Source organism: Oreochromis niloticus, linkage group LG22 (genome assembly GCF_001858045.2).
Source record: "Oreochromis niloticus isolate F11D_XX linkage group LG22, O_niloticus_UMD_NMBU, whole genome shotgun sequence".
NCBI classification, from domain to species: domain Eukaryota; kingdom Metazoa; phylum Chordata; class Actinopteri; order Cichliformes; family Cichlidae; genus Oreochromis; species Oreochromis niloticus.
The window spans coordinates 1605302-1618549 of NC_031985.2; the positions used below are offsets into that span (position 1 = coordinate 1605302).

At 49.9% G+C, this 13248-nt stretch overlaps 1 protein-coding gene across 2 annotated transcripts in view; it reads left to right on the forward strand.

Moving 5' to 3' along the window:
- The first annotated feature begins 289 nt into the window (after window positions 1–289).
- The window catches only part of LOC100706063 (semaphorin-6D), a 93291-nt gene continuing 80332 nt past the window's right edge, over window positions 290–13248 (forward strand). For both annotated transcript variants that reach the window (XM_019350472.2, XM_025902098.1), the window contains exon 1: window positions 290–493. The gene's annotated coding sequence lies outside the window, so the exon portion shown is untranslated. The remainder of the gene's footprint in view (window positions 494–13248) is intronic.

Consider the following 13248-nt stretch of genomic DNA (forward strand, 5'->3'; position numbering starts at 1 on the left):
CCTTCTTGAAATGCTTTTTCAGAAATATTGAATATTTTTATTGTTTGGAATGTGTTTTAATATTAAATGTATTAATGATACAATTAACAGATCAGAAACGAGACATAAAAAATATGAAGTAAAAATAAAGACCATAAAATAAAGAAAAATAAATACAGAATAGAGGAAGTAGTGCATGTTTCAGGGCTGAGCAACCAGAGCCGCTAACACAGGGACTTTAAATTGGGAGGGGGGGCGGGGCCAGCGGCTGCAGCCCCGCTCCGTGATAGGCTGCAGTAGCCTATTATGCTAATCAGAGGGTGTGGCCGGCGGCCGGAGACGCTGGCTGCTCGGAGACGGCTCATTGTGTCGATTGGACCCGGATTTGCAGCAGCGCGTACGCTCGCGCCGTGTGGTGGATTTACGATTAACCGGCGGAGCTGCGGGGTTCAGCGGCCGGGGAAAAGCAGCTGGAGGTCGGCGTGGATTACCACAAAGAACTCGGAGCTCGGAGGTGAGCCGCAGCTTCTTCTTCTTCTTCAGGGGTTTAACGCTGGGCGCACGGGGTGCGCGTGCGCGCATGCTTGTCCAGTACCCACTGTCAGTACGCGCAGCAAGGAAGGGGACGCTCTCTGTGCGCGCGACTGTGCTGCTGCTTTGATTGACCGCCGTCAATCAGCCGGACGGGACGAGGACGCGCGGCGCGCATCCTCGGACCCTCGTTAACTCCAGTCACCTTCCCGCGCGAGCTCCAACTTAAGCTCCGCGCGGGGCTGGGTGTGTGCGCGCGCGTGTTTCCCGAACCTGCGCCGCAGGAGCTGAGCGCGTGCGTTCGGGTGGGCGTCTTTGTCCTCCTGTTTTAAGAGCGCACACACCGCTGCGCGTGCGCTGGCGCGTGTCTGAGAGTTCCGGTCGTCTTGTGGTGCGCAGCAGGTGACTTTGAGCCGATCAGTCCGATCACATGATCGATACCTGCTGTCATCATCGATACTGTGTGTGTGTGTGTGTGTGAGAGAGAGAGAGAGAGAGAGAGCGACCGTGTGTGTGTGTGTGTGTGAGAGAGAGAGAGAGAGAGAGAGCGACCGTGTGTGTGTGACTGTGTGAGATTGTGAGTGTGTGTGTGTGTGTGTATGTGTGTGTGTGTATGTGTGAGAGACTGTGAGTGTCTGTGTGTGTGAGTGTGTGCTGATGTATCGATGAGGTCTGGTTGAAGGTTTTTGTGGATCCAGATGATAAATATTGATCATCAGTGATGATCAGTGAGGTGGACAGGTAGAATAGAATAGCCTTTATTGTCACTGTACTGATGTATTGATCTGAGGCAGGGAGAGGTGATGGATACTTTGTTGCTTCCTGTGATAAACAGGAGAGTAAATCTGAAATAAATGGGATTTATTTAATTGTTTTTATTCCTGGCTTTACTTTCCTGATATTTACTTTTTTAAAATTAATGATTCATTTTGAATTTAATGGGTTTATTTTTATTCACAAGTTTAGTTTCGGTATTTTTACTTTGATTGATTATTTTTCTGCTTGTTTTTGTATTTTTATGTCATATTTTTGTTTTAATACATTTATCTGCACTTTTTTCACTATTTCTTTTTGTCTGATATGTCACATTAAAAATCTCTGCAGCTGAATTTAATACATGAAACTTTCTACCTGTGCTTTGAAGCTCTGCTCCATATTCATCTGTTACCTACAGCAGGTGTCATTAGGCCACGCCCCTCAGAGACCACAAATGCTCTCCCTTTGAGGCAGACCAGTATTTTAATATACGCTGTGGGGCCAAAAGTACCTGCCCAGGTGTAACTAGGTCGTTCAGGTGAGCACTGTTCCACAAGAGGCGGTGTGTGTGTGTGTGTGTGTGTGTGTGTGTGTGTGCGCGTGGCTTCCAGATGTTTTATCAGACCTCATCATAGAGGCGTCACGATGGGAAACTGAATCCACACCCACGAGTTTAAACGTGGCTTACGTCGCTGTCCAGATAAACAAGGCGCTGTGATGCGTTCAGGTGTGTTTTCCACCTCAGCAGGTGGACATCACAGTTATACCTAGAGTGAAACTGATGAGGAGCGAATCCACGGTAATCAGGAGGCTGTGCTGTCTGTGGCTCACCTGTCTCACTCCTGCAGTCACAGGTAAAGTCACCATGCAGGTTTGATGAATGTAGAGAGCTGTTCCTTAAAAAATCAGCTGACCTGACTCTGCGGAGGCTGTGGGCCTGCCATGGATGAACTGTGTGGACTGTCCCAGGAGAGGGAGGGTGTGGCGTCAGGTGTGACGGCGCGCTGTATTGGGCTTCAGGTCCGAGGGTTTCGTCCCTCACGCCCTGCGGCCTGAGTGCTCCGTGCAGCGCATGCAGCCGGCCTGTTGTTTAACGAGGAACACGACATCACACAAACGGGCGTGTGCTCCGGCTCGCACACTCACACAGGAGGATCCTTCCTCCCTCTGACCTCCTCCAACCTCATTAGCAGAGAAACTCCACCAGGTTACATCAGACACACACACACACACACACACACACACTCCTCCTTTCCTGCCTCATCTCCTTCTTCCTCTCCTCCCTCCTCGTCTCCTTTCTTGCCTCCTCTCCTGCCTCCTCTCCTCCCTCCTTTCCTGCCTCCCCTCCTCCCTCCCCTCCCCTCGCCTCCTCTTCTCCCTTCCCTTCCCTCCTCTTCTCCTCTTTTCCTCTCCTCCCTCGTTTCCTGCCTCCCCTCCTCCCTCCCCTCCTCTCCTCCCTCCCCTCCTCTTCTCCTCTCCTCTCGTCCCTCCTCTCCTCCTCCCTACTTTCCTGCCTCCTCTCCTCTCCTCCCTCCCCTCCTCCCTCCTCTCTTCCTCTCCTCTCCTCTCCTCTCCTCTCCTCCTCCCTACTTTCCTGCCTCCTCTTCTCCCCTCCTCTCCTCCCTCCCCTCCCCTCCTCTCCTCCCTCCTCTCGCGTCCTGGTCCTTGTTACATGATGTAGACTATGATGTAACACGCTGAAAGGCTGCACAGGAAGCTGAGGGACAGTTGGAGTTAAAGATGGAGTGGTGTTTGCGCAGCAGGGTGGAGGCGATGCCCTTCATCGCTGTGCTGTACTTCCTGAGCATGTCTTCTGCTGCTGCATGCTGATTGGTCAGTTGAGGATGTAGACGAGGACGTGCTCTCTCGATGGCGCCCGCCCTCTGCTGTCTCCGTCAGAAACTTCATGAAAACTTAAAGTTCACATTTTCCAGAGAGCTGGGTTCACTGTGGCTGAGAGCGCCCCCTGTGGCACAGGAAGTCTGCAGCTGTGGACGCTGTGAATGTGATTGTGGTCTCAGAAATGTGGAAGCCACCCCCCGAATCTAGCGGTTTATTCCTCATGACCACAGGTGGAGGTGTGCGTGTGTGCAGCGGATGCTGTGAGTGCACGTGTTGGCTGCGTATCAGAAGCTGGCCGAGCGTCATTCTGTAGCACGTCCTCAGAATTGTTCCGTTCTCTCCGGGTCTGAGCCCGGGTCTGAGCCCGGGTCGTGACGCCCGGCTCCGGGTCGTGTGTGTTTTTGTGTTCTGACTATCTGTGCTCTCAGACACCTCCTCCCCCTGCTCCTCCTCGTGTTATTGTACTGGTTCTGCTCGCCTGCGGAGACCCCTCCCCCTTGCTCAGGTTGCAGGTAAATTGAACCTCGGAGATGAAGATAAATGAAATTTCTTTGGAGTGTGCGGCGGCCGACCTCGCCGCGTGATTTTCTCTGTGATTTTCTCTGTGATTTTGTTTGTCTGACCTTTACGTGCGGCGAGGGAGATCAGGAGACCGTAAAGAAGGAGGCGATGACAGCGGCGGTCCCCAGGAGCCAATGAGAGCCTGTTTCTGACAGCTTCATGCTTCCTGTGCGTTTCCTCTGAGGCTTCAGCCAGACTGCAGAGTGAGATTTAAAGGTCCACTAAAGCAGGCTCAATGTTTCAGGTGACATTAGTTATAACAGTAGGATAGTTATTTCCTGTTTCCAGAGAGACCTAGCAACAAGTCAGTCATGTGACACACTCGAGAGCGGACGCTCATGATCCCAGTTTTTTGCTTTTTGGGGTTTCTGCTGATGGAAAATCTGCGTTTTTCTTTGATGTCGGGTTTAATTTACTCAAAGGTAAAACACCTTTCTGTCCATCAGTGGCACAGACCACACCCACCTGTGCTCACACAGACTCTGTCCATACCTGGCCCAGGTGTGGTCATGCACATGCAGTTTTTATTAGTTTTACTACAGAACAGCGACGGTGTCCTTGGATGAAAGTTTGGGCCTTTCTGTCGTTTTCTGTGATGTCACTGAACAGGAAGCAGTCACAGGAGTGGCGAGGATAGCAATGACTCGGCAGCACTTTGCTTTCAGAGGCGGATAGTTTGAGCTGTGTCAGCAGCTCCCTCACATCAGAGAACCCGATCACAGCGGCAGTGTTACTTAATCTGCAGCTGTCAGCGCCTGCGCCTCGGCAACGGCGGCGTGCTGGAGTTCACTGCTGTGCGACCGTGGCGTCCTCCGGCACGTTTCCTCTGGTAACCCTGAGAGGCCAAACGCACTTCAACCTAATGAAAAACACAACAGAAGTGTTTCTGGGGAGACATTAACGTGACGGACCAGGGCCTAACAGTAAACAGGCGATAGCAAACATGCATCTGCAGTGTTACATGGGTCACGTGACCACATAGGACCGCCGATTCTTTTCAGCATGTCTATGTGTCACCCCTACGGCTGGTCCGTCCCTTTATTGTGTCCCCAGAAACAGCTTCGTTCTGTTTTGTGCTTTTGCAGCGTTTTTGTCTTTGCTGCTGTTTCCTTAAGAGTGCGTTTGAGCTCTCTGGGCCACCGTAGATTCCAGCTGTCGATGAAGACTTCGCTGTTTCAGTTTCCTCTCAAAGTAAAGGAATTTGAAGCACCTGGAGTCAGAGCCGCCGCCACGCTCTGCAGGAACGCCATCGGCATCTGTTTCCACGTTTTCTTGGCTCATCGTTCACAGGGAGGAGCGTAGGAGGCTCCGAAAGCAGGAAACCATCAGGCTGACCTGTGTGTGTGTGTGTGTGTGTGTGTGTGTGTGTGTGTGTGTGTGTGTGTGTGTGTGTGTTGGCTGACCTCCAGGCTACCAGGATCTACCCGCTGCCAGGCATGTGCAGGATGGCTGCAGCGTGTTTCACACTCCAGCTGTGTGTGCTTCTTTGTGTGTGTGTGTGTGTGTGTGTGTGTGTGTGTGTGTGTTAGGTGGCCTTTCATTGGTCGGCTCATCCTGCACTTTTTGTTGTGTCTTTATCCGTTTGATCCGGCAGATTCATCCGGTGACCTTTTTCCCGTCATTCAAACTGCACAAAACACAAAGACACACACAGACACACACACACACACACAGAACAATGGGTGGATTAGCCCACTTTTTGGTAATGCTGTGTTAATAGGCAGCAGATTTACCTGGTTTTGCTGCAGGAAACAGAGACGTGTTTGTTCACGGGTAATGAGGCTTTCAGTTCAAACACTGAGACGGTCTTTGTTTTATCAGCTGACCTGAGGTCAGTTTGTAACGACCCAAAACACAGAAGAATATCTGTGCCGTGTAAATACAACATCATGTAAATGGAGTGATGTCACATGTTTATGTTTCCAACAATCATGTCTGATGGTGAGGAGGTCAGCGCCCAATGATCATGCGGCATCTAAAAACAGAGCGCTACTTTGAGTCTAACCAGGCTGCAACTTGGTGAGGAGATGCTAGCGGCCGGTGACACCCCCACTTCAACACGTGACTCCGCCCAGAACTGGCAGAGTGCTCGCCATGAGACAGGAAAATGAAACATTATAATCTTATTAACAAAAGATGAACACGCCACACAGCTTTGCAGGCAGGAGACATGTTTCTGTGTTTATCCTGCTGCACAGTTACAGCGTCGCTGACTGCTGCCGGTGTTACCTGTAGAAACCGGGCTCTGGCTGCAGGACTGGAGTCTGCATGCACTTTATCATCACTCTGGGTTCTCGGCTAGCTTAGCGTGCAATCACCAAAGAACCTTTGTAAGGACATAACTGTAATGTAAATACTTAATTTAGTACAGTTACTGTTACTGCCTTACTGAAAAATGTAATGTGATTACAGTAATTTGTTACTTTGTTGCACCCAGTGCTTGTTTCAGTGAAAGGATGTAGACGATGTTCTTTGTGTCTGCAATAATAAATGCTGCCGTCTGCGATCGCAGATTTAATGAATTCATTTCATTAATATTTGTTTGTTTTCCATCACCATAAATTTCCCTGGTATGAGTTCGAGGCTGCAGCAGTTTGGTTTTTAGTTCCTCTCAGTTTTTCTCAGCGGAGCCATGACTGAGTGGCGTCCTGTCGATCTGCTGTGATCAGTAATCATGAATATTAAGCTTCAGCCTGGCGTGGCTCATTACTGAGGACGTGTTGGCCTGACGCTGCGTTTATATTCCAGCTCATCATGTCAGCGACTGATGGGCGCGCACGTTTGACCCAAACCACCATTTTCCCCTAACCGACTGCACCACCAGCCTACCTAAGCTTCCAGCGCCTCGTTCGTACGGACGCAGAATCATGTTTGACCCACAGCACTGACCTGAAGCCTGTTCTCTGCATTTGCTTCTGTTTCCTTTACTGCTGGGTTGGAGCGTGGGGTCGGGTGGGGTTGGAGCGTGGGGTCGGGTGGGGTCGGGTGAAGCTAAACGGACAGAGAGCTGACACAGCGAACAGCTTTGGAGCGAGTCGCCGCTCGCTGTTTTCACAGTCGTTCTGAAGCGGCGCTGAAACACTGTTTATGAATTTATCCGGCTTAGAGCAGCTCTCTCCGCCCGGCTGCATCGTCTGCTCCGCACAGAGATTCCTAACAAGTGTGTGTGTGGCACACACACACACTCATACAGACACACACACACAGGCTGAAGGTGAGCAGTCAGATTTAAAGCTGCTGCATGTGCAGGGTGCATGAACCCGCTGCAGTGGATCTGTATCAGGCACCAGCTGTGACAGATGTGGCGGTTTCCCCGCTGGAAGCGGCGGCAGATTTACACTTATTAACCCGGCGAGGCTACAGAGAGCGAGCGTGAAGCGCTCCGGATTAGACCCGGCCTGTGTGAAACACTGCAGCACTTTACCCATAATCAGCACTAAAGCAGAGAGGAATTATGGGAACTTTTTCTACCACGTTTGATTTTGAGCATGGACTGCTGTGACACTCCCAGATGTGTGATGTGGTTCTGTGAAGCTGTTCCTGCACATGAACTTCTCCCAGAGCTCCCACTGCTGGGAATACTCCCCGTGATCGAGGCGGGAGGTTACCTGCGCCACAGCACCGCCAACCGTTACCCGGAGTTTGTACCGTGGAGGACTGGGTCTGATGGCGAGGAGGACGTGAGCGTGTGTGTGTGAGTAACAGCACGGGACTGTAACAAGCTGTGTGGGGCTCAGCACAGACGGGACACCCACAGGTCTGTGGTTGGAGCGCCTGCGCTCCATGGGGTCCTCCTCGTGTGGTGCTTTTGTTTCTTGTGGAGGAAATCACTTCCTGTGTGTGTTCTGATTAGTGCTCTGTTGGATCGTTGGCTTTTCTCTGTTTGATGCGCAGCCAGCAGGACGTCTTTTTCCCGAGAAACCTGGTGCAGAACAAACAGAAGTGGGAGCGCGGCGCTCCGGCTGATTTCTCCCGCGGAACACCGGCTATCAAATCACAATCAAATCTGACTGCAGAGTTTGCATGACGCAGGGACTTGAGTGCACTCCCCGTGGCTGCGCGTCACCGCGCACACCTCCTACTGCAGGATCTGCTCTTTCATTATTTTCTGCCGTCCTCCCCTCATTTCTCTCCTCCTTTAATTTTCTCCCTCGCCGCCTCGCGCTCCGTCTGAACTCGTCTCTCTTTTCGGCTCATTTGCTCAGACCCGTCGGCTGTCGCCGCCCATAACTCACTCGGATATCAGCTAAACAAACACACATTCAGAAGTTACAGTTACTACTATGAATTATAGTTATGAGTTGTAAATGTCAGAGAGGGTCAAAGGTCATGTTCCGGCAGCACTGATATTGTATCCTGTTGTTTTAGCCGTGGTCCTGCTGCTCCCAGTGGTCACTCGCCTGAAGGACACACCTGTGGACCGCAGACACCACTGAGCATGTGCAGAAGGCCACAGTGCAGGTGTTGAGCACTCGGCTCCAGGTGAACTGGTTTTTATGTTAACTGGTCAGATTGGTTTCCATATTCTTCTCCGTCTGAGCTTCACATGTGTCTGCAGCCAATCAGACGCCTGCTCCTGTCCAGCTCTCGCCTTCATTGCACTCACCTTTCCAGGTGGAACCATGTCTGGGAACGTCCCGGCTTCCTGCTTCTCTGGTTGGTGCTCTGCTGTTTGGAGGGTGTAGCTCGATTTGGAGGCTTGGTGGTTGGATGATGTTGTTGGTCCTTGTGTGTGTGTGTGTGTGTGTGTGTGTGTGTGTGTGTGTGTGTGTGTCATTAGTAACATGATCAGCTGATAGTGAGTCACACTGAGGAGTGTGTGGAGCTTTAATCTCACTGATTCTCGCTGGTTTCTGGAGTTCTATCAGGAAGCCCAGATGACCTGTGACCTCTGACCTGTGACATCACATGAACACAGACGTGTTCTGTCATACGTGCACTCCTGCGGTCCTTGTGAAGCCTTCCGTGCGTTGCAGGAAATAACACTGTGGTCATGATCAAAAACAACGATCATTTGTCTTTGTGTTGACCTCTGACCTCTGCATACACAGAAACAGGCTTAAAGAACCGAGTACAGGAAATAGTCTGTTTCCTTGAAGAGAGACACATGCTGCAGATTTTACTTTGTTTTACTGAAACTGTGTGTGTGTGTCTGTGTGTGTGTGTGTGAGACGATAACAAACTGCTGTAAAAATTAATGAGTAAACACTGGAGGATGTGCAGAGTAAATGTGCCTCAGGCTGTGTGTGTGTGTGTGTGTGTGTGTGTGTTTGCCTCAAGGCAGTGAAGAGATCCCACGGGAAAACTGGAGGTTAAAGGCCTGCTTGAACTTGAAAACACACACACACACACATAGACACACAGACATAGACACACACACACATAGACACACACAGACACACACATAGACAGACAGACACACACATAGACAGACAGACACACACATAGACAGACAGACACACACACACACAGACACACAGACACAGACATAGACACACACACACACAGACACACACACAGACACACACACACACACACAGACACACACACAGACACACACAGACACACACACACAGACACAGACACACAGACATAGACACACACAGACACACACACACAGACACAGACACACAGACATAGACACACACACACACACACACACACACACACACACACACAGACATAGACACACACACAGACATAGACACACACACAGACACACACACAGACACACACACACACAGACACACACACAGACACACACACAGACACAGACACACACACACACAGACACAGACACACACACACAGACATAGACACACACACACACAGACAGACACACACAGACAGACACACACAGACAGACACACACAGACACACAGACACAGACAGACACACACAGACAGACACACACAGACACACAGACACAGACACACACACAGACAGACACACACAGACACACACACACACAGACATAGACACACACACACACAGACACAGACACACACACAGACACACACAGACACACACACAGACACACACAGACACACACACACAGACACACACACACACAGACACAGACACACACAGACATAGACACACACAGACACACAGACAGACACACACACACACACAGACACACACACACATAGACATAGACATAGACACACACAGACATAGACACACACACAGACACACACACAGACACAGACACACACACACAGACACACACACACACACACAGACACACACACACACACACAGACACACAGACACACACACAGACACACACACAGACACACACACACACACACACAGACACACACACACACAGACACACACACACACACACACACACACAGACATAGACACACACACACACAGACATAGACACACACACACACAGACATAGACACAGACATAGACACACACACACACAGACATAGACACACACACACACACACACACACAGACATAGACACACACACAGACATAGACACACACACACACACACACACACAGACATAGACACACACACAGACATAGACACACACACACACACACACACACAGACATAGACACACACACAGACATAGACACACACACACACACACACACACAGATATAGACACACACACACACACAGACATAGACACACACACACACACACACACACAGACACAGACACACACACACACAGACACAGACACACACACAGACATAGACACACACACACACACACACACACACAGACATAGACACACACACAGACATAGACACACACACAGACACACACACACACACAGACAGACACACACACACACACAGACAGACACAGACACACACACACACAGACAGACACAGACACACACAGACAGACACAGACACACACACAGACATAGACATAGACACACACACACACACAGACACACACAGACACACACACACAGACATAGACACACACACACACAGACACACACACACAGACATAGACACACACACACACAGACACACACACACACAGACATAGACACACACACACACACACACAGACACACACACACACACACACACACACACACAGACATAGACACACACACACACACACACACACAGACATAGACACACACACACACACAGATGAGATAGTATTCTGAAGAAGCTGATGAGGCCTCGACATGCCTCAGATAATAACTCCGCACACAGTCACAGTGTGAACGAGGAAATCTGCTCGGAGCTGCTGATGGATGAGGGCTGAGATATCCGAGTGAAACATCTGGAAGTTCGTTGGAAGGATGTTTGTGGAACACAAGAACTTATTTTTTTCCAGAGTCGGCGCTTCAGTCTGGACGTTGCTATCAAAGTCAGAACACTGGGCTTTTTTGGATGTTTGAGTATTTCAAAGGTTTTTGTGTAAAGGTTCAAATTTTAAGGGTACTTTTTAAAAGTGTCCAAATGTTTGTAGACAGCTGTTCCACTGATGTAAAATCAGGAATTGTGGGGACCTCTGCTGATACTTTGTCCTGACAGGAAAATATAAAAGTTTGATGTGTGAAGTCAATCAGCAGCGTTTTTATCTCGTGCTCACGCCGTCAGGTTTGTGTGTGCGGCTGCATAAATCTGAAAACTGTCCTAAAATCCCTGAAAGGGTTTGTTCAGTGTCGGTCGGGCGAGGACAGCTCTGCTCCACGCGGGTGCGTTTGTTAACTCAGTTTCTTAACTCAGAGTTACAGAAACTCATCAGGTCAAAGACATTTTTTTAAAAAAAAGCATTTTGTGGGGACGTTTGAGTGAAGTGGTGAGGTTGGAAAATGTGGTTGGTGGGGACATTTGGAATGTGCCACAGAATAAGAAGTTAACCCTAACCTGTGATGATGAGTCCTGCAGGTTCCCACATCACAGCGACTCAGACGAGGGCCCGATTCATGGCTTCATTGTTTTGGCGGTGCTCGGGGTCTCTGACCCAAACCCGACGCTCTTCTCAGACGGACGCTGTGACGGGAGAAATGTTTGTGTTTGATGGAGCAGATGATGGCTCGCTGCAGTGCTGTGTTCGTTTGCAGAACTCACTCCGAAAGAGCCGTGCAGGGACCGGAAGCCAAGCTGACCCGATGAGACAGTTTGGAGTTTGTTTTTTGCCAAATTTTGGTTTTACTGACAGCTTAAAGTCTCACTTTGCATGCTGCCAAATAAAAACACTCCTCTGCAACCAAAACACCAAATGCTGCTTCGCTTCCCTCCTCCTCCTCCTCCTGGTGTCGGTGCAATGGAGTAACTGATGCCAAGTGGCTCCTTCATCTGACGGGTCACAGAACGCCCAGTAATCACTGATGAAATCGGTTTCACACCGCCCTCCTACGGGGGTGCTGGGGACGCGTTTTGTCAGATATTAATTCCTGATGTGCGGCGTTGAGCCCGGCAGACCTGACGTTTCTGCTGCAGTGAAGCTGGAAATGCTCGATAAAGAGAAGCTTCGACTCAGACTTTTGTTGATTAATGAGCTGGGACGTCTCAGCAGAAAGCACTCGATCATGGAAGAATGGGAACTGGCTAATACCTGGACCACCCAGGAAGTAATCCCCACTCACGGCAATTATTACTTATTGATGTTTTGGGCCCAATGAGAGCCCCAGTCTCATCACCCCAGAGGTGATAAGTGACTGTGACACAGAGCAGAATTAACCAATTACTGCACAGTATGCAGTCAGCATTTATCTGATGGAGCCAATCCCAAACAACATATGGCTCTGTTTACGTTTGTGCTCCGATCCCAACAGGAGGAACGACCGGTTAGCTTCAGTCTGTGGAGATCGATAATCGATTACAGAGAGGAGGGGTGTGTGTGTGTGTGTGTGTGTGCATACTGATGTTTTGGGTACACTTTCGGTGACACCGTTCCAATACTGTGAGTTATTGCTGACACAGAGGAGGTCAGCATAGGAATCTCGGAGCGAGTCTCAGGAAGTCTTCCTCCCAGGAACTAGTCCCATATTTCTACCTTTATGGCAGATAAAGGCTCCTCTCTCTGCTCAGGGATTAAGGCCAGCAGCGATTATCTGATCTTTGTCCTGCTGAGGGCCTGAGACTCCCAGCCCCCAATCACAACAGCACTGACAGCGCCCTCAAAGCCATGCTTGACTCGCGGTGCTGAGGAAATGACCCAGTTAGAGCGAAATGTTGGGAACGCCGTCTTCAGGATGACTGTGTCAGCAGGAAAATCTCCAGTTATAATGATGGATGATGGTCCCTTCCCCTCCTTCACTCATGAACTCGATCTGTTTCTCAGCGTGTTTTTTGGTTGTCAGGATTTTTGTGATTACATGCTGACCTCTGACCTTTGACCTCTGACCTCCTGTGAGTAAGGTTTGTATTTTTGTTTCATTTTGATAAGCCGGCTCATGAAGTCTGTTTCCTGCTGGTTTGAGGCAATAAGCGGTTGCTGTGGACGTGTCCTCAACTGTGAGACTTTAAATGGCTGGAGGATTAATCCTGTGTGTGTGTATGTGTGCGCGCGTGTGTGAGCAGGTGGTGGTGGTGGTGGTGGTGGTGTTGGGGGTGGGGCTGGGGCTGCACGTCTGT